This window comes from Trachemys scripta, chromosome 6 (genome assembly GCF_013100865.1).
Source record: "Trachemys scripta elegans isolate TJP31775 chromosome 6, CAS_Tse_1.0, whole genome shotgun sequence".
In the NCBI taxonomy this organism is placed as follows: Eukaryota; Metazoa; Chordata; order Testudines; family Emydidae; genus Trachemys; species Trachemys scripta.
This window is the reverse complement of record NC_048303.1, coordinates 32,611,181-32,630,325: the sequence shown is the minus strand read 5'-3', so window position 1 is coordinate 32,630,325 and position 19,145 is coordinate 32,611,181. Positions and strand designations below refer to the sequence as shown.

The 19,145-nt window shown below is 43.5% G+C and overlaps 1 long non-coding RNA gene across 1 annotated transcript in view; it reads left to right on the top strand.

The window, feature by feature from the left end:
- The window catches only part of LOC117878808, a 151,463-nt gene that overhangs the window by 69,852 nt on the left and 62,466 nt on the right, over positions 1-19,145 (top strand). Inside the window, exon 3 of the long non-coding RNA XR_004646102.1 lies at positions 17,554-17,620. This is a non-coding gene — a long non-coding RNA (uncharacterized LOC117878808). The remainder of the gene's footprint in view (positions 1-17,553; positions 17,621-19,145) is intronic.

Below are 19,145 nucleotides of genomic sequence, written 5' to 3'. Positions count from 1 at the left end.
AGAGAGCCCGGGGCTGGGGCTCTCTCCCCCACACACACACCTGCACCCTCCTTCCACCGCAGCCCTGGGTCACTGGTAACTCGCTCCAACGGCAGGTCATTCAGCAGGAATTTTAGATGTGCACAGAACACAGACAGGATTGGTTCCCATATGGTTACAGAACTGCAGTAAAGTGGAACAATTTTCAGCTTGTGTGATTGGAGGATATCTGGATGCATATTATAAGACTGTCCTACATAAACGAGGAAAAGTTGAGGTGCCTTTATTATTCTTTTGTTCTACTCTTTCTTTCTATGGGGAATTTGCCAATGCAATATCACTGTCTTCCTTACAAACAAACAAACAAACAAACAAACAAACAAACAAACAAGGCAATGGCTGTTGAAAATAGCAATTCCAGTCCTAATAACCATTGGGAAGCATTTCTTGCTCAATTTTATCCTACTTTTTCTACAGCAAGTTACAGTGGATCAGTATATTTGATTTGGGAGAAATGAAGTAACAGCTGCCCAAATTGAACTTGAGCACTCCTGAATTTTGAGGTGTTCAAATCTGGAAGGCAGGTGCTGTGGGGGGGCTGTAGCTCCGCGGGGGAGCACGGCATCATGTATGCAGCAGTGTGTCTGGTGCTGCGTGGAGCCAGACATGCTGATCTGAGTGGCACGGTAATGGGGCTGGGGGGTTGAATGGGGCGGAGGTTCAGGGGGGCAGTCAGGGACAGGAAGAAGTGGGGGTTAGATGGGTCAGGGATTTGGGGGGACAGTCAGGGAACAGGCAGTGGTTGGGAGTCCCGGGGGTTTGTCAGGGGACAGGTAGGGGGTGGGGTCCTAGGACGGAAGTTGGGGGGGTCTCAGGAGGGGGCAGTTGGGGACAAGGAGAAGGGAGGCTTAGATAGTGGGGTGGGGTCCCAAGGGGCAGTTAAGGGCAGGGATCCTGGGAGGGGGCAATCAGGGGACAAGGAGCAGCGGCGCTTAGATAGGGGGTGGAGTCCTGGGGGGCAGTTAGGGGCAGGGGTAATCAGGGGACAGGGAGCAGGGGGGTTGGATGGGTTGGGGTTTCTGTGGGGGGCAGTTGAAGGGAGTGGATGGTGGCAGGGTGGGGCTATCCTTCCTGTGGAGTGTCCTATTTTTTTAATGTTAAAATATGGTATCCCTACTCACAGTGCAGCTCTCCATTCACNCCCTGCCGACCCCTCTAAGTGCCAGGGTTCTTCTCTCCTACCATTTAGCCTACAAAATATTGATTTTCTTCTGAGAACTCTGTAACCTGGATCCTGCCTGATTGTGCAATAAAGCATGCAAGGAAAGGGCTATGCAGAAATCAGTGTGCAAAAGAGAGGATCACTTTACCATCCCTGGGAAATGCACTCAGGTCACCATGTCTGAAGGGCTCAGGAAGTGTGATGAATGTGCTCCTTCCTGAGTACTACTGCTCTTCAAGTAAAGAATGTAACAGCTTGTAGTAGTGTGTTATTTACAGCCAGTCATACCTCAGCTGACCTGAGCTAACAATCAAATTGGTGTGACTAAATTAGAATGCCTAGCAGATTTTCCTGTGGCCTGGAATAGAGATTTGGTTGATAAGTATGCCTGACTTGGGAGACTAACTGACTGGCATGTAGTGATGGAGCAGAGAGTGGATGAAAGAGGATTGTCTACATTAAGGGCTGGTCTACACTTGGGGCGGGGGGATAAATCTAAGATATGCAACTTCAGCTACGTGAATAGTGTAGCTGAAGTCGAAATATCTTAGATCGATTTACCTTGGGTCCTCATGGCACGGGATCGACGGCTGCGGCTCCCCCGTGGACTCCACTACCGCTGCTCGCTCCGGTGGAGTTCCGGAGTCGATGGAGAGCGCATTCGGGGATTGATATATCGCGTCTTAACGAGACATGATATATCAATCCCCAATAAATCGATCGCTACCCGCTGATACGGCGGACATACCCAAACCCTCACAACTGAATGCCACTATAATCTACGCTGGTGGGCTGCTGGACTAGCTTGTCCACTGGACAGATCTGGCATACCAGTCCCTATGTTCCTAAAATACCATCCTATGCTATACCTCCCTTAAAGAGTTTACAATCTAAGGCTCCACCCTGCAAATCCACATTATGTGAGTAGTCCCAGTGATTTACATTATTTACAACTCCCCCCACCCTCCCATTTGAAGAGAGCAGTATTTTTGTTGATTTTCTTGAAAATACGCATTTTCAAGTCTGTTTATTCCAACTGTTTAGTCAAACAGATCTGTACTACCTGGACCTGATGGTGCAAGGTCAGGCGCCAGGTGCCTTTGGGAGGTACTAATCCTGAGTGGAGGATGCTCAGCACTTTGCAGGATCAGGTCCATATAGCATAGATCTGTTTGACTCTCTGGAAGACAAATATGAGCTAATCACAACACTGTTCACATGTGCTCCCAGCAATGCAGTCCAAACAGCACTATGTTTATGAAAGATATTTGTTTAAGGATTGCTGACTTTCCTAACAGTTCTATTTAGCAAAATTTGACCTCAGGCTCCGAGACTTTCCCTGTTTCACTGCTGAATGCAATCAGAAGCAGAAACTACCATTGCACTGTGCCCATAGCTATTGTACCTGAGGCACAGGCAACTCCACCTCTTGGGCTGATGTTGAGCACAGACACATTCCCAAAGCCATATATGGAAGTTGGCCCACATTGATTTTGTGCAACTTACTCAACTGATCTTGAGTCCAGAAATCAAAGATACTGGCACCTGAAGAGGGCTGTCTGAGCTCAAGTGACACCACCCGACTCATGCATACACACACGAGTGTGGACACACTCTCTCTCTCTCTCTCACACACACACACACGGGGGTTGTCCCCATACTCTGTTGGGTTCGTCAGCTGCTGCACATGAGCAGACTGCCCACTAATCTATTGCCTCCTTGTTTACTATACCTAACTCTGCTCTCTCTTCTACATTTGGTCACTTTGCTCCCCTCACCCATCTCTCTTTGCCCATCAATCCCCGGCCTTGCCTCTCTCTTCATCCTCCTGCTCTCACTTTTGCTAAGCTGTGAACTTGCAACTTGCCTTCATGATAACTTTGCTTGATCTTCTGCCTTCTTTTTTCTACTCGGTCCTACTTCTCCTCTCCTATCCACTCTCTGGTCTTGCATCTTCGGTAGCTCTTTCCCACCTCAAACTCTCTCCCTCCTCCACCTCTCTCCCATCCTCATCTTCTTAAATAAAGACAGAGCACTAACTTGGTGTGTGCCTGCCAGTCCCTGTTCAGTTTACATGCATGTTTGATCTCTTTGGTACATTCTTTGCCTCTATAGACCAGGAGTGTAAACTTTCTTTAGCAAGGGCCAAATTACCTTTTTTTCCCCGAATCCATGGGTCAGAGGTAAAAACTTTACCATCAAGAGGCAAATTTCACGTTCACACTGTACCCTTACCTCCTTTTGGACACTCACCTTCATCCCTCTCTCTCGTCCCCTTCAGGGGCATGCTTCCCCTCACCAGTCCTCTCGCACTCTTATTGATCCCACTTGCGCACTCCCTTTCCAGGGGGTACTCCCCCATCACCATCAACTTTTTGGGCACATTGCTCCCTATCTTGGGACCTCAATGCCCCTCTGGGCTCTGGTGTTGCAGGGCTCAGTGGTGTGAGTAGATGCGAGGAGGAGACTCTCTTCTGAGGCTACCCTGCAGAGCAGAAGGAAACAGTGAGAGGGAAGAGAGGCACCTGCTCTCACGCATGCCTGTTACTATGGGGCTCAGAAGCCAGGAAGAGGAGAGAGGCTGAGAACTGTCCTTTCCAAGACTAGGCTTTGGGTCCTGGTGATTGCAGCTGCTGCTCAGGAAGAGCCAGGAGAAAGCTCACTTGCTTTTGCCCCCTCAGGCATGAGTGTCACCCCTCAGTTTCTTCCACTCAGACCTCCACCCTTTTCGAAGTGCAGAGCTGTGGCCAACGACTTTGAAGTGTGGGGAAGGAGCTGAGGGCTAGAAGAAAGTGTTCTGGGACCTGATCCTGGGACTGGCCCATACTTGATATTTGACACTCTGGCTTTAGGTCTGAAAGCCCTTTGGAGCAGGGACTGTATTTTCCTATACAGCAGCAAGCACAATGGGGACCCCATACCGACTGTGGCCACTGTAACATAAATGATGAAATACTAAATAAAAGCAATGGAATCTGGCAGGAACTCGCCACTCTTTGCTTCCCTCCTTCACCCTTCTCCCCTCTTTCAATCCTGTACCCTACTTTGAAATCTCCAAGCTACTCCAGATGTCAGACACCTTGATTTGTCAACCTCCTAACCTCCCTTCCTCCTTCCCAAATTCCTCCCCTCTTTTAACATCAGTTACACTCTCCTCTGACTTCTTCCTTTCTTCATTCAAGTACACTGGGGTTTCCCATATACAAAAGTGATAGACAGACACACACACCCTCCTCCTTCTAGCTGTCAGCTCATCTCCATCCTCCCCTTTATTTCTAATCATCAGTATGTTATGTGAGCAGGCTGCCTAGTTCCAATGGCTTGGCTTCTTGTCCTCTAGCTTCCTCCCCAATCACTTCCTTTCTGGCAGATCACCCTCTTTGATCATCAAATTAGGTGGCTGAGGGTAGGAGTCAAAACCTGGAACTGCCAAATCTCTATTTCTACTGAGACTATCCTTTAATCCAGCTGTTTATTAGAATTATAAGGTTAGAAGGGAACGCAAGGGTCATCTAGTCTACCTCCTGCCAAGATGCAGTATTGAAGTAACTCATGAAATCATAGAATATTAGGGTTGGAAGAGACCTCAGGAGGTATTTAGTCCAACCCCCTGCTCAAAGCAGGACCAATACCAACTAAATCATCTCAGCTGAGGCTTTGTCAATCCAACCCTTAAAAACCTCTAAGTATGGAGATTCCACTACCTCCCTAGGTAACCCATTCCAGTGCTCCACCACCCTCTTAGTGAAAAAGTGTTTCCTAATATTCCATAACTTTCCCAATAACTCAGAAAAGTATCAAAAGACATAATTATAGGGTGTGGCCATATACAATGAGATGTGACACAGTGACACAAAAGAGGCACTGTGGTGGTGTTCCAAACTCCTTGTCACTCTCCCGGCCAAACTTTCAAGGGACTGGAATCCATAGTATAACTTCCTTTTAGCTAGACAGGCTTTGGAAACATTCATAGGTCTTCCCAGGTGGAGCACAGAGGACAAGTACTTCTAATATTTTCTTCTCATGGTTGTGATAGGTGGATTATGCAGCTGTGGATTATTCAGTAGCCCATTTCATACTTCTCTTCCACATTTATGACAATTTAAGCAAACAGAAGTAATATCTGAGAACCTGTGAGATTTCATGGCTATATCTCTTGGAAAAAGGGCACTCATTCCATTCTGTGAGGGATGAGCATGACTAATTTCAGCTTATTCCCATAACTCTTATCTAGCTCTGAATGGAAAAAAAATTAAACTGATAACACCCTTAGCAATAGTAACACCATTGGCAATAGACGAGCAATTTTGGCAGTGCTTCTCTGGAGATAATTTACCTCTTAGAATTCTTCTCCCCAACATACTTTCCAATTTCTCTGTGAACAGTCAGAATTTAAATCATGTATTCCTTGTAGTCAGCTGAGATGTTTTGCCAGATTTTATTTGGGACAAGCAATTACATATGCCTCTAAATTTAAAATGAAGTTTAAGAATAGAGCTGGGTGATTATTAATTTTTTTTTGCAGCAAATGTAAAGGTTGCTGTTAAATGCATTCTTCAGGGCTTCAAAAAGCTATTCACAAATTCAGGCTGAATTTGGCAAATAGTTTCAGCTGATTTTTTAAAATAAGTCCATGTTGACACTTTTGAAATGAACTGTCTTTGGCTCTTTAAGAGGGAGGAGGCCGGGGCATTTGTAACTCATTGACTGACCTCAGTTGGGCTTAAAAGAGAGGACCTGGGCCTTAGCGAGAAGAGATACCTGGTGAGTGAGAGTTACCTGAATCAGTCAGGAGAAGGGCAGGTGAGAGCTGGCTGGAAGTGAAAGATTGGCTGCTAGAGCCAGGAAACTGTAGGTGTTTCCTAGGTGAGGGCTGAAGGCAGGAGAGCAGCAAGAGGGATTGGCTAGCTGATCTCCCCAAGCCAGGGCCAGAGAAGACTGAAGGCTGGAGAGCAACAGAGAGACTTGCCTGATAACTTGAAATGGGAGATCTGAAGCTGAGGGCTGGAGTAAGATAAAGGCAGGGGAACAGCAGACATGTCCATGCTATAGCGCTGGACCCAGAGGAACAGGAGGGCCAGAGAGAGTGAGGGATGCTCCCCTGGTAAGAATGATCTCCCAGCAGAGAGGCTTTGGGGGTTCCCACTAGGAAGAACAGGGTTGCACTCTATTTGGAAGGGCTGGGATGGCTGGCCTGGCAGGAGGACAGAAGAGGCTTGACATAGAGCTAGATATGGTGAAAGATGCCTGAATGTGGTGTCTGCTATGTCGACGGACAAGAGGATGTGTGATTTTAAGGAGTACCTGCACAATGTGTGTTAATGGATTATGTTTGAGAAATTTTATTATGGATGATTTGCACTAGGTTTTTGGTAATAAACCAGCCCTGAGCAGAGATATTATTAGGCAAGAAAATTGCTGTGAAGCAACTGGGGACTCTGAAGGAGGGAAAACGAGGCAGATGCACCTGTTCTGTTTCACCTGCTAGTGGAGGGTACCCAGGCAGGGCTAGCCTATGACAAACTGTTTTGACATTTTGATTTGAATGGACATTGTGTTTGGAAAACATTGTTTTGTGTCAACATTTGAAAGGTTGAACAACATCTTTTCAGTTTTTCATTTCGTGGAGGGGGAAAAAAAAATTCTGTATTGGTTTGAAACTAAACCATATGCCCCAGATTCTGCCCAGTCTGGGATTTCTCTGTTTCAGTGATTGTTCAGTTCAAGATTAGGTGCATTTTGAGATTCTGTTGTGTACGTATGCTGCCCTTGTGGTATTCCTATGATAGCAAGGGAACAGTTCTCCAGGTGCCATTATAATATAAAGCAGTGGTTCTTGCAATGCCAACATGTTATCAATAGAGCAGTTCTAAGAAGCTTTGGAATTCTAGAAATAACCAGCCAGTATGTGTTTTGTTATAAATATTGCAGTAGCAGTTAGCTACTCAGTCTCCACCACCTTGCATCTTGTGCTGTCTATTCACACCAATGCAAAATGAATGTCAAATGCTGCCCTACTGTTTAAGCCCACTTTTTACAGGTGAAAATGATTATACACAGTGCAAGGGAATGGAGAATCAGGCTCTTTAGTTATGAGAAGCATGAGGGTTTCTTTTGGGTCTTATGGTCTCTCATCTGGGTCCTGTAACTTGAAGGAAAGCATCCAATCACTGTATTCCAGGAGGCTAGACTTTTTCTACCAACTGCCTGCTGTTTATGAGAACTATAGAATAAAAAATTGTGACACCTGGTCTTATATTTATTAAGAAAAGCATGGGCTACAGAAAAGTCACACTATGGTTTTAAATCATGTTATCTACGTGCATTGTTTACAAATTATGTTCTATGGTGATACTTTCTCCTTTTAAAATTAAAGTGTTGTTCTTCCTTAATATCAGCTTCTTTAATTGTCACATTTACATGACTCTCTTGGTCCAGCTGAAATGCCTCAGGCATTAGTAACAGCATCATCTTGTTTTAACTTGATGAAGTGTTCGTACCTGTGTTTAACCACTTACTAAGTCTCCTATAAAATACATTTTCCCAGCCTTTTGGGATCATTCCTATTATGATAGTCTGCTCTGGCAAGAACAAAGGCTGTCCCTTGAAGATTTTGTTCTCTCCAGACCCCACAAAAACCTTCTTGAGCTAGTTCTGATCACTGTAACTCTGTCCTAAGAGAGAAGGATTGTCTAGTGGCTAGGGAACTAACCTAGGCATTGGGAGACTTTGTTCAAGTCATTGTTCTGCCACAGACTTTGTGTGTGACCTTGGGCAAGTCATTATGCTCTCTGTGTGCCTCAGTTCCCCATGTGTTGAGTTGGGGCAGTGGGAATAGCACTTTCTGACTATACAGGAGTGTTGTGAGGATGAACATGCAAAGACTGTGAGGTGTTCACATAAAGGGGCCCATACAAATACCTCTCACAGAGGGGAGTCTAAAATTTCATGAATGTAAATGATCACACCCATATTCACTGCTAAAATCTGAAAAGATATTTAAAACTTCAGTGGGTTATACTGAGTGTAGAGAAAAACATAATAAATATAAGTCCACATATCATAATTTTATATTCTGCAGTTATCATAAACGGCAGGCAGGTGGTAGAAAAATTATAAAGCCTCCTGGAATACAGTGATTGGTTGCTTTCCTTCTAGCTACCAGGTGCTTAAATGCTAGAGCAGACAGCATTTGATCCTGCATCATTCAAGTTAGTAGGAGTTTTTCCTTTGATTTGGTTGAGAGCAGGTTTGGGCCACAATTGAGGGATCATAAGACCCAAAAGAAACCCTCACAGTAAGATAAGAGTTTGGAGGGATTCAGTTCAGTCCCAGCAATGACATGCTGCTCCATCCCCGCTGGGTATTCAAAAGATAGCTGAGTCAATCACTTATTACATTCTAAATCAACTTTCAAATAACCATCTGGCTCTGCTTACTCTTCTTTGCACACAAGTACTCACATGGATATGTGTACAAAGACCAGCCATTCCCCAAATATTTATGCCACAAATGCCTGTCCGTGTCAGGACTCAGGGGTACAAACTGGGTCATACTGAAAAGCCACATGGAACTGAAATCAATGCTCTGAAGTATGTGACCCATTCTAGTTCCAAGCCTATTGCAGACTGGATCTAACATGCATGAAGAAGTGGCTTATGGAAAGTTCCCTAATACAATATGACACAAGGTCATAGTGCATCAGCAGTTTAAAGAAATATTTTTCTTTCTTTTTCTCCCCTTTTTGGGGGGGAAGCAAGTTATTGGTTTTCTGCTACAGACAAGCATTTATCCTGGTCATGTCAGAGAATAAAGACTTGACAATGTCTTGTATGTGGCACAGATACAAATCTTGGGTTTCCAGGTATTCAAGAACCAAGCCATATTAAATTGAGTTACTTGGGCCAAATAATTCTCTTATTATATCCCATACAGCCCCTGCTGAAGTAAATGGGATTACATGGAAGTAAAGCAAAGATAATTTAGTTGACTGAACATCATTAATGACTGCGTCTTGGAGCAGCTAGTCCTTGAACCCACAATAGGAGAAGAAATTCTTGGTTTAGTCCTCAGTGGAGCACAGGATCTGGTCAAAGAAGTGAATATACTTGAACCACTTGGCAATAGCAACCTAATGTAATTAAATTTAGCATCCTTCATGGGTGGGGGGGGAATTACCAAAGAAACCCACCACAATAGCATTTAACTTCCAAAAAGGGAACTACACAGAAAAGAGGAAACTATTTAACTGTAAATTAAAAGGGATAGTCACAAGAGTGAAACAGCTGAATGCTACATGGAAACTATTTAAAAACACCATAAATCAAACTAAATGTGTATCCCAAATCAAAACAACCAGTAAGAGGACCAAAAAAACGCGACCGTGGCTAAACATTAGAGTGAAAGAGGTGGTCAGAGGCAAAAAGGCATCATTTAAAAATTGGAAGTCAAATCCTACTGAGGAAAATAGAAGGGAACATAAACTCTGGCAAGTCATGTATAAAAGGGTAATTAGTCAGGCCAAAAAAAAAATTTGAACAGCACTAGCAAAAGACACAAAAAACTAACAGCAAAAGAGTGCTTAAGTACATCAGAAGCAGGAAGCCTGCCAAGCAATCAGAGGAGCACTCAAGGAAGACGGCTGTTGCAGAGAAGCTGAATGAATTCTTTGCATTGGTCTTCACTGCAGAGAGTATGAGGGAGATTCCCACACCTGAGCCAGTCTGCTTAGGTGATGAGTCTGAGGAACTGTCCCAGATTCAGTAGTGGAGAACATAAAAACATAAGAACAGCCATACTGGGTCATACCAAAGGTCCATCTTGCACAGTATCCTGTCTGCTGACAGTGGCCAATGCCAGGTGCCCCAGAGGGAATGAACAGAACAGGTAATCATCAAGTGATCCTTTCCCTGTTGCCCATTCCCAGCTTCTGGCAAACACAGACTAGGGACACCATCCCTGCCCATGGTTTTGGAACACACTGATAAATTAAAGACTAATAAGTCATCAGTGGTGTTCAACCAAGAGGTTTAAAGGAACTGAACTATGAAACTGCAGAACTACTAACTGTGCTATATAATCTATCGCTTAAATCAACCTCTGTACCAGATGTCTAGAAGATAGCTAATGTAATGCTGATTTTTAAAAAGGGCTGCAGAGGCAATCCTGGAAACCTAGTAAGCCTATCTTCAGTTCCAGGCAAATTGGTCAAAATGATAGGAAAGAACAGAATTATTCCAATTGAACCCAGTTTGTTGGGGAAGAGTCAATTCAGCTTTTGTAAAGGAAAATAATGCCTCACTAATCTGTTAGACTTCTTTGAGGGAGTCAACAAGCATGTGGACAAAGGTGATACAATTGATATAGCATTCTTGGACCTTCAGAAAGCCTTTGACAAGGTCCCACCCCAAAGATTCTTAAGCAAAGTAAGTAGTCATGGGATAAAAGGAAAGGTCCTCTCATGGATCAGTAACTGGTTAAAACATAGGAAACAAAGGGTAGGAATAAATGTCAATTCTCACAATGGAGAAAGGTAAATAGTGGGGTTCCCACAAGGAACTGTACTGGCACCTGTACTTTTCAATATATTCATAAATGATTTGGAAAAGGGGGTGAACACTGAGGAGGCAAAATTTGCAGATGATCCAAAATTTCCCAAGATAGTTAAGGCCAAAGCTGACTGCAAAGGGTTATAAAGGGATCTTACAAAACTGGGTGACTGGACAACAAAATGGCAGATGATATTCAGTGTTGATAAGTGCAAAGTAATCCACATTGGAAAATATAAACCCAACTATATACACAAAATGATGTGGTCTAAATTAGCTGTAACCACTCAAGAAAGAGATCTTAGAGTCTTCGTGGATAGTTCTCTGAAACATCAGCTCAATGTGCAGCAGCAGTCAAAAACTCTAACAATGTTAGGACCCATTAGGAAAGGGATTGATAACAAGACAAGAAAATATCATAATGCCACTATATATATCCATAGTACGTTCACATCTTGAATACTGCATACAGTTCTGGTCGCCCCATCTCAAAAAAGATATGAGAATTGACAAAGATACAGAGAAGGGCAACAAAAATGATTAATTAATTAGCCTGTTCTGTTCATTCCCTCTGAAGCACTTGGCACTGGTCACTGTGGGAAGACAAGTGTAACCGTGCCTCAGTGGGTCACAACTGAGGAGGCCAAATTCAGGACAGACTGCTGAGAAATAGAGCAGATACACCCCAAGACTGGTGGCTAATCCCCCAGAGGATATAAGAAACCAGCAGCAAAAGTAAACTTCAGCTTCACCACATTGGCTAACAAGAAGTCATAAAAGCAGTTTCCTTCGGCATTCCAGTCCTTGTATTACCACTGAAAACACTGAATTTAAAGGTGAGTGGTTCTTTACAACCAGTCTCATCAACTAAAAGGTTCTTCTGATCCCAGAGGACCAGCCACACAGCCAGGTCAATATATAATTTAGATCTGACCCAAAAATCATGCTGATGCCAATCTTTTAGTATCTAAAATCTAGGTTTAATCATAGAAAGAAAGAAAGGTGAGAGTTAAAATTGGCTAAAGGAATGAAATACATACAGTAATTGCAAAGTTCGTGGTTCAGGCTTGTAGCAGTGATGGAATAAACTGCTGGCTTGATAAGTCTCTGGTTGCTTCCAAATCATTGGAAGGACCTCAATCCCTTGGTTAAAACCTCCCATTAGTATAGGTCCATATTCCAGAAGTTGGAGCAGGAAAGAGGGGTTTCCATGGCCTTTTATAGCTTCTGCCATGTGGAAGGAAACCCATTGTTCAAACAAAAAACTTCAAGACAGGTAGTGGAAAATTACAGGTAAAAGTTGTGAGTTTGGGGTCACATGGGTGAGTCACATGTCCATGCCCAATCTTGCTCAGTCATTGCAGGAAGCCATTACCTATACTCCAAACAGCACGTTTACATGACAGTCCACTCAGGGTAGATGGGCGTCTCCCACAGTCCATTGTGAGTTAAGTGTCCTTTTGATGGGCCACTCAATTTGAATAGTCCCTCCAAGATGTTCTGGCTAACTACTTCATAGGTGTTACCCCAAGAGCAAACATTTGAAATTCAGGCATAGAGCCAATATTCAGAACTTCAAATACAAAAGTGATACATGCAGACAGATCACATAATCATAACCAGCAAATCATAATCTTTTCATAGACATCTTACATGCCACATTTTATACAAGATTGTTGCAAATATATAACAGTAGTTGCAACAATGATCTATATGGTCATATTTTAATCAGATAATGTCACAACAAGATAGTGGGCTAGATGAACCATTGGTCTGATCCAGCATGGACATTCTTGGGTTCTTATGAAATTTACTATTTGTACCTCTATGCATCATTAAGTACTACTACCTTTGATGTATGCAGCTATAGAGGGTAACTACTCTGATTCTTCTTGTTCAGAGTTCTTGATTCCCTCCTGTGAAGAAGGAGGCAAACACAATGACTTGCTCCAAAGCAAGTTACTTTTCACTGCGAAGGGAACAGTATGGCAATTTGCCAACCAGTTGCAAGGGTGATGAACCATTTGTGGAGACTTGCTGGCCAAGTTTATCCTCTCCCTTGAATCTTGAAATATATCAAGTGCAATATAAATATTGCCCCTTTTGGAAAAAGAGCGATATAACAGTCAAGGGGGAAAAGGGCTTCTTTTTTTTATAGATGTGACAAAAGTTGATAAGTAATCCCCTCTAACAAACCACAGCAACTATACTGCTGGTGAAAGGTGATGATGAGAGCTGGTTAAATTACATTTTTTCCTTGTGTGATATTACAGAAATCTGGTTTATATATTATTAATAGAGAAAAGCAGAGCCCCCTTCACACCCAACTCTCTGGTCAGTGGTCAATAATAAGTGCAATATTTTCTAGAATAGTAATATTATACTTTGTTATTAATGACCAAGTCTATGAATTAACCATATCTATAAGTGCAGGTAGTATGACTTGTTTTAAGAAGTTACCTCATTGTTGATGGCAGAGTCACTTGGAAAATTTCAAAAGGGTCATCTGGAGCTCGCACCTCTACCCTCCTCCCTCCCCCAGTGGAAAAGAAATCAGTGGAAAATGTCTTCCATTTTCTAACAAGCTCTAGTTTTTTGAGCTCAAGATTTTTTTTTTATATTAAAGCATCAGAGAGAAGCCTGCTTTAGAGTAAGACAAGTAACAAAATCAAAGGCTTGCTTTTCTTATCACTATTGAGTTATGCCTAAAGCACACTGAGCTGTCAGCTCTCCTAAGTGAGGTTAATTACATCCTACAGGTTTGATGAGCATGTCAGGTTCTCCTAAATACTGCCCGAATGATCAAGATGCCAGTAACAGCAAGACTGGAGGAACAAACATGCTAAGGAAAGACTGTTGGGTCAAATTAACAAAAGGCTCAGCTTGGTTTCATGCACATTTCACTTGTACAAATATGTACTTGCATGTGTAACTGCCCAGTCTTCATGGAGTAATTTGTAGTTTGCACATGCAGTAATAAGAAGCCATTTGAAAATTTTATTGCAATAGTCCACTAGTCCCCTCTAGAACATGACTAGTCTATGTGAGCATCCAATGAAGTGTAAGGTTTATTTTAAAAATCTTGTCTATATTCAGACCTGATGGGAACATTGGGAGGAAACCCCTGAGTTCAGGGAGGCTCAAAGTATTTGTCTAACAAAGGATTTCAGTGGTTCCAGATCAGACCAATTAACATTGATGAACTGACGAAAGACAATGTGACACTTGCAACTCTGGGATGGGTTTACATACAGCTTTCATTAAAAAAAAAAAAAAGGTACATAGCAAATGCCTAATTGCTCCTGTTGATAAAAAAAATTGGAAGTTACAGTCTGGTCCTGTGTAATGGGATATGCTGCTTAGAGCGTTGGGTTACTGCTTGCAAAAGAATAGAAACTATTTGAAAGGACTTTATTGACTCAGCTGAAGTCTTCAGTAGGTCTTCAGCAGAGGGTGGAGCCGGTGGATTTTAGCAGTAATGTATTATCCTAAAAAAGCACGTTCCTTTTATTTTTCTCTTTGTATGTCTTTCTTCTTTAATACCTAGAATGGAATGGGGAAACTAAACTTATCCATGGCTGACTCTAGTAGCAGAAAATGTGAATTTCATGTATTCACCTGCAGCACTTTGCATCACAACCTACATTCTTTACAAAAAGAACAGAGTACTTGTGGCACCTTACCCACAAAAGCTTATGCTCTAATAAATTTGTTAGTCTCTAAGGTGCCACAAGTACTCCTGTTCTTTTTGTGGATACAGACTAACAAGGCTGCTACTCTGAAACCTGTCATTATTACATTCTTTACTTTCACCATTGACAGATATAAATCCACACTGTTTCCAAGTAGTATATTACAGAAAAAGGCCCTGATTCTCAACTGCCTTGCCCCTTGGGTAATCACTCACCTCTGTGCAAGGTAGGAGTAAAATTCTGCTATTCAGATTTTTTACAATCCTGACTACAAAAGGCAGTGCAGGATCAATCACATCGCAGGTATAAAGCAACAGAGGGTCCTGTGGCATCTTTAAGACTAACAGAAGTATTGGAGCATAAGCTTTCGTGGGTTAATGCCCACTTCATCAGACACAAGACTGATACTTATCACAGGTATGTTGGCCGATAGCATAAATTAGATCCAATGCTCCATATTGTTAAATGAAAATGAACCAAATGAAATTGAGTCAGACTGTTTGAAAGCTGAGTGAATAACTGATTTATTTTTCAGTTAGATGGCTGTTTCAAAAACATTTTTTTTCCCAATTTTTGGTGAACCAAAATGTCTAAAAATATGTTCAGGTCAACCCAAATGTTCAGTTTTCAAACTTTAAAAAAAAATATTAAAAAATGTTAAAAATAAAATTGAAGTAAATTTCAAAATTAAGTCATTTCAAATTGAAAAAATCAAAATGAAATGTTTCCAGTTGTTTTGGTTTTTTGCGGGAGGGGAGGGCTTGTGGGTGAAGTGGAGCTTGACTGAAACAATTGGTAAATTTGACATGAATATGAGGTAGACTCAAATCTGCATTTTTCAGTGAAACAAAACATTTTGGCTAAAAATGTGTGCCTAGTTCTAGACTGTTTACAAAATATCGAGATACAAAGCTGGGAAAGACAGTAGTGACGTAAAGTTCTCCTGCGTCCATGCTTTTGTCTCATTTGGAAGTTCCTCTCTTTGTAAAGTTACATAGTTTCTATTGTGAGGAGGAACGACGGCTTAGTGGTTAGAGCACAGGATGGGCGTCAGAAGTTCTGCCTTCTGTTCCCAGCCCTGCTGCTGACATGCTGTGTGACTGTGGGGAAGCAGACCTCATAACCCAAAGTCAATGAGAGCTGCTGGGTACTCAGCACTTCTGAAAATGTAGATGGTTTTAGGAGCTTACCTTTTAGTATCTATTTCTGAAATAACTGTAAACACATGAGAATCTCTCATGCAGTCTGTGAAGGATGTGAAAGATGCCTGTATTTTATGAATATTATATGTTCATCTATTTGCTTGGTTATGCTTGTGTTGGTGAGTACATGATTACAAAAGAGCTAATTCCAACAGAAGAGGCCAACAAATAGGGCGGGAAACCATATGCTTCGGATAGCACCAGTCACTGATAATGAGACTGCAGGTGTCAATCCCTTTGAAGTTCACTTCTGGCCCTGGTGAGTTCAGGGGAAGTGGAGGTGGAATTCAGGTGGGAAAACTGTAACAAGAACTTTGGAGCAAATGAAAACCTGAGCTCAGGAGGGAGAGACACAGGGACTGCGGGGGTTCCGACTGTCCCCCTGGACCCAGAAGTGAGGTACCTGGGACTAGCTAGGCCAACCTAAATTTAGGTAACACAAAGACAGCTTGTTGTGTTAAGAACTCCTTTCTTGATATGCTTTGATTCTTTTCATCAAGATTAAACAATGCTTTCTTTTGAAGAGGTTGTTTTGGGGTTCACTCTGGTCACAGCTCCTGAAGGGAAGTCTTGCAGTGCAGCTGAATCCAGCTGGGCCTGTGGAGCAAACCCGGGGGCCTTAGTCTGAGAGTGGGAGAATCATGAGATTCCACCTCAGGGTGGTGAAGACAGGAAGCCTATCGCCTGTGGGGATTGCACTCAGACTGAGAGGGGTCAGAGGTAGAGCTAGTTCTGACCTGTGACCAGTCCATTTCCAGCAGTAAACTTTACATTTGAATTTCATTGGCCTATATTCACATTAATGTTAACGAAGTTCAAAATGCAGTGCCTGCAGCTGGACAGCACTTGTGTAGTAGAAGCATGAGCTACCAGCACATGCTGTTGGATGAAATAAATAAATAGTCGTAGACAACTATGTTCAGTTTATTTGTGTCTTTCTTAAAGCTTCAAATATAGTGACAATAAATGTATATTGATTCTTTCAGGTATTGGAGTATTTTTTTAAAGAATAAAATAGTCCAGACACTCTCATATTGTTCTACATTCTTTCCCTTCCATCTCCATTTAAGTTTTTTCCTCATGTGATATGTTATTGAAATTGCTTCCGGCAAAAGCTCCTCTGCCATGTGACCACCATTGACTCATCTCACATGTGAGCTTCTAAGGTTTCTGTCCAGATAACTTACTTATTGTCTATGTCATATCTAATATTTGCAATAATAGTAATTATGATGATAGTCCATAGCACTGAGAGATCCCTTTTCATCCATAGATTTCAAAGCTTTTTACAAAGGTCAGTAAATATTATCTTCGTTTTACACAAGGGGAAACCGAGGCACAGAGCGGTTAAGAGACATGTCAAAGTTCACACAACAATTCAGTGGCAGAAATGGGACTAAAACCGGAGGGTTATGTCTCCCATCCCATCCCCACCCACTGGTTCACAATATTTATCCAGCAAATAATACTGATCAGGATAAAGGACCAGATTCTCAGCCCTGCTACATCCCCTTTGTTCTAGTGCTGCAGAGGGGCCATAAATCCAGTCTAATGGGCTATCTGGGAATTCTCTGCCTGTCAGGGAAATCCCAGGTGATGTCGCTCTGATGTAAAGTCACCTTTGTCCTCTCCTGTCCCCACCAATCCTGCTCAGCTGAACCCAAGAACCAGGGCCAAGTCATTAAAATACAATTATATTTTTCTCTAGTGAAAAATGTTTTCTCATTATGAAACTGTCCGTTATTTGATTTGGTAAAGTAAAAATACTTCATGTCAACAGAAACTAATATTGTACAATAAATTACACCATAGTATGATGTAATATGTAATAGAATATGTTTTCACACAGAATTAGGTTTGCGGGCTGCTGTCACTCACTTTAAAGGTTACTATCTTTCTTTTCTTTTCAGTACAAAAGCCAACTGTAAAACTGGAAACCTTTCTGGGAAATTGCTTGACTCCACAAAGAACATACAGGTCTGTCTTTTCAGTTTACAGGGCTTTTTGAGCTGTGTATAAAGACTTTTTTGTTAGCACTCCTGAATTGGTAGTACAGTAGAACTACAGAACCAGGTCCTTCAGGGTTGTTTGGGGTTTAACTTGCAGCTCTCTCTCACAGTTATTGTAATTGCAGATGTAGGGGATGATAGAGCTTCAAATTTTTCATACCAGTGCAATTAATTGTAATTTGTAGATTCCTGCAAAGCAAGGTGTGCTCTTTCCCTGTACATGCAAGGATAAGTCAGCTTAGTGTCATGCAGATGCTGCCTTTTTAATACACTCCTGTCGTTATCATCTGCCACTCTTTGCGGAGAGCTAACAATATTTGATATAAAAATGTTAACCCAACAGAGTAATTGAAGAGCCATCTAAAACCTCAGTCCAGCTGTCTATATCCAACTCCTCAACCCATCAAATCACCTCTTTTCCAAAGGCCTGGCAGAAGAGGTAGGTTTCCCATTGTGCCCAGAAGGCTAGCAATACAAGGTGGGGAGGCACATTCCTAAGCCGAACGCCTTGTCAGAAGGCCCTTTGCTCTGTGCTTCAAGGGGGTTCCAGCTTGTGCACTACCACTGAGCTCAACTGTGACAGAGTCAGAGGGAAAGAGAGAGAGTCTCTTAAGTAACCAGGTCCTAAAGCCATTAACTTGAACTCCACCCGCAACCTGATCCGCAGCCAGTGAAAAATAGGGAGCATTGGTGTACTGTGTTCCCTGTGTTATGGGCTGCTTACTAATCAGATGGCTTGCCTTCTTCCAATGCTGAATGCTCCCAATGTGTAGCTCCATGTCAGGGCCGGCTCTAGGCACAAGCAAACTAAGCACGTGCTTGGGGCAGCACATTTTCAGGGGCGGCATTCCTGCCTTTTTTTTTTTTTGCTTCCGGCGGCAAAAGACTAGAGCTGGGCCTGGCAACAGCAGCGCCTCATGCGCAGGGGCGCCCTTGGGCCACTGCAGTTTGTGCCATGGGGGAGCAGTGCCGCACCTTGTGGCTGGGCCAGGCAGGCTCCGAGCGGGGGAACTCGGGCTGGTGGCCGCCCCATGGGGCACACGGAGCTGCCTGCAGGTGCCGCAGGGCAGCTGTCCCCCCAGCGCCGCAGCCGGGGCTGGGCGAAGCAGCCCGAACCACCCAGGAACTGCGGCAGGGCGGTCAGAAGCAGCAGCGGAGCCATAGAGGGCGGGGCGCTGCCATGTGGGGCCCACGTCCCGCTCTCCGGGGCTCTGCTTCCTCTGGGGCTACCCTGCCCTGCCTCCATACCCCCCTGCTGGGGCGGTCCCCCGGCTCTGCCCTCCTGGTCCCGGCCGGTCCTGGAGGCGGGAGCCCTGGCTGGAGGGACCGTGGGCTGAGGCGCGGCCCAGGAGCCCCGCTGCTTACAGCAATCCTGCCAGTGCCGGACCGGCTGGAGGCGAGGGGGGAGCGGCGGAGTCAGCACTGGTGTGGGGGAGCCCCGGGCTGGGGCAGCAGGGGGTGCAGGTGGGGGGGGGGGAGTGGCAGGAGATGTG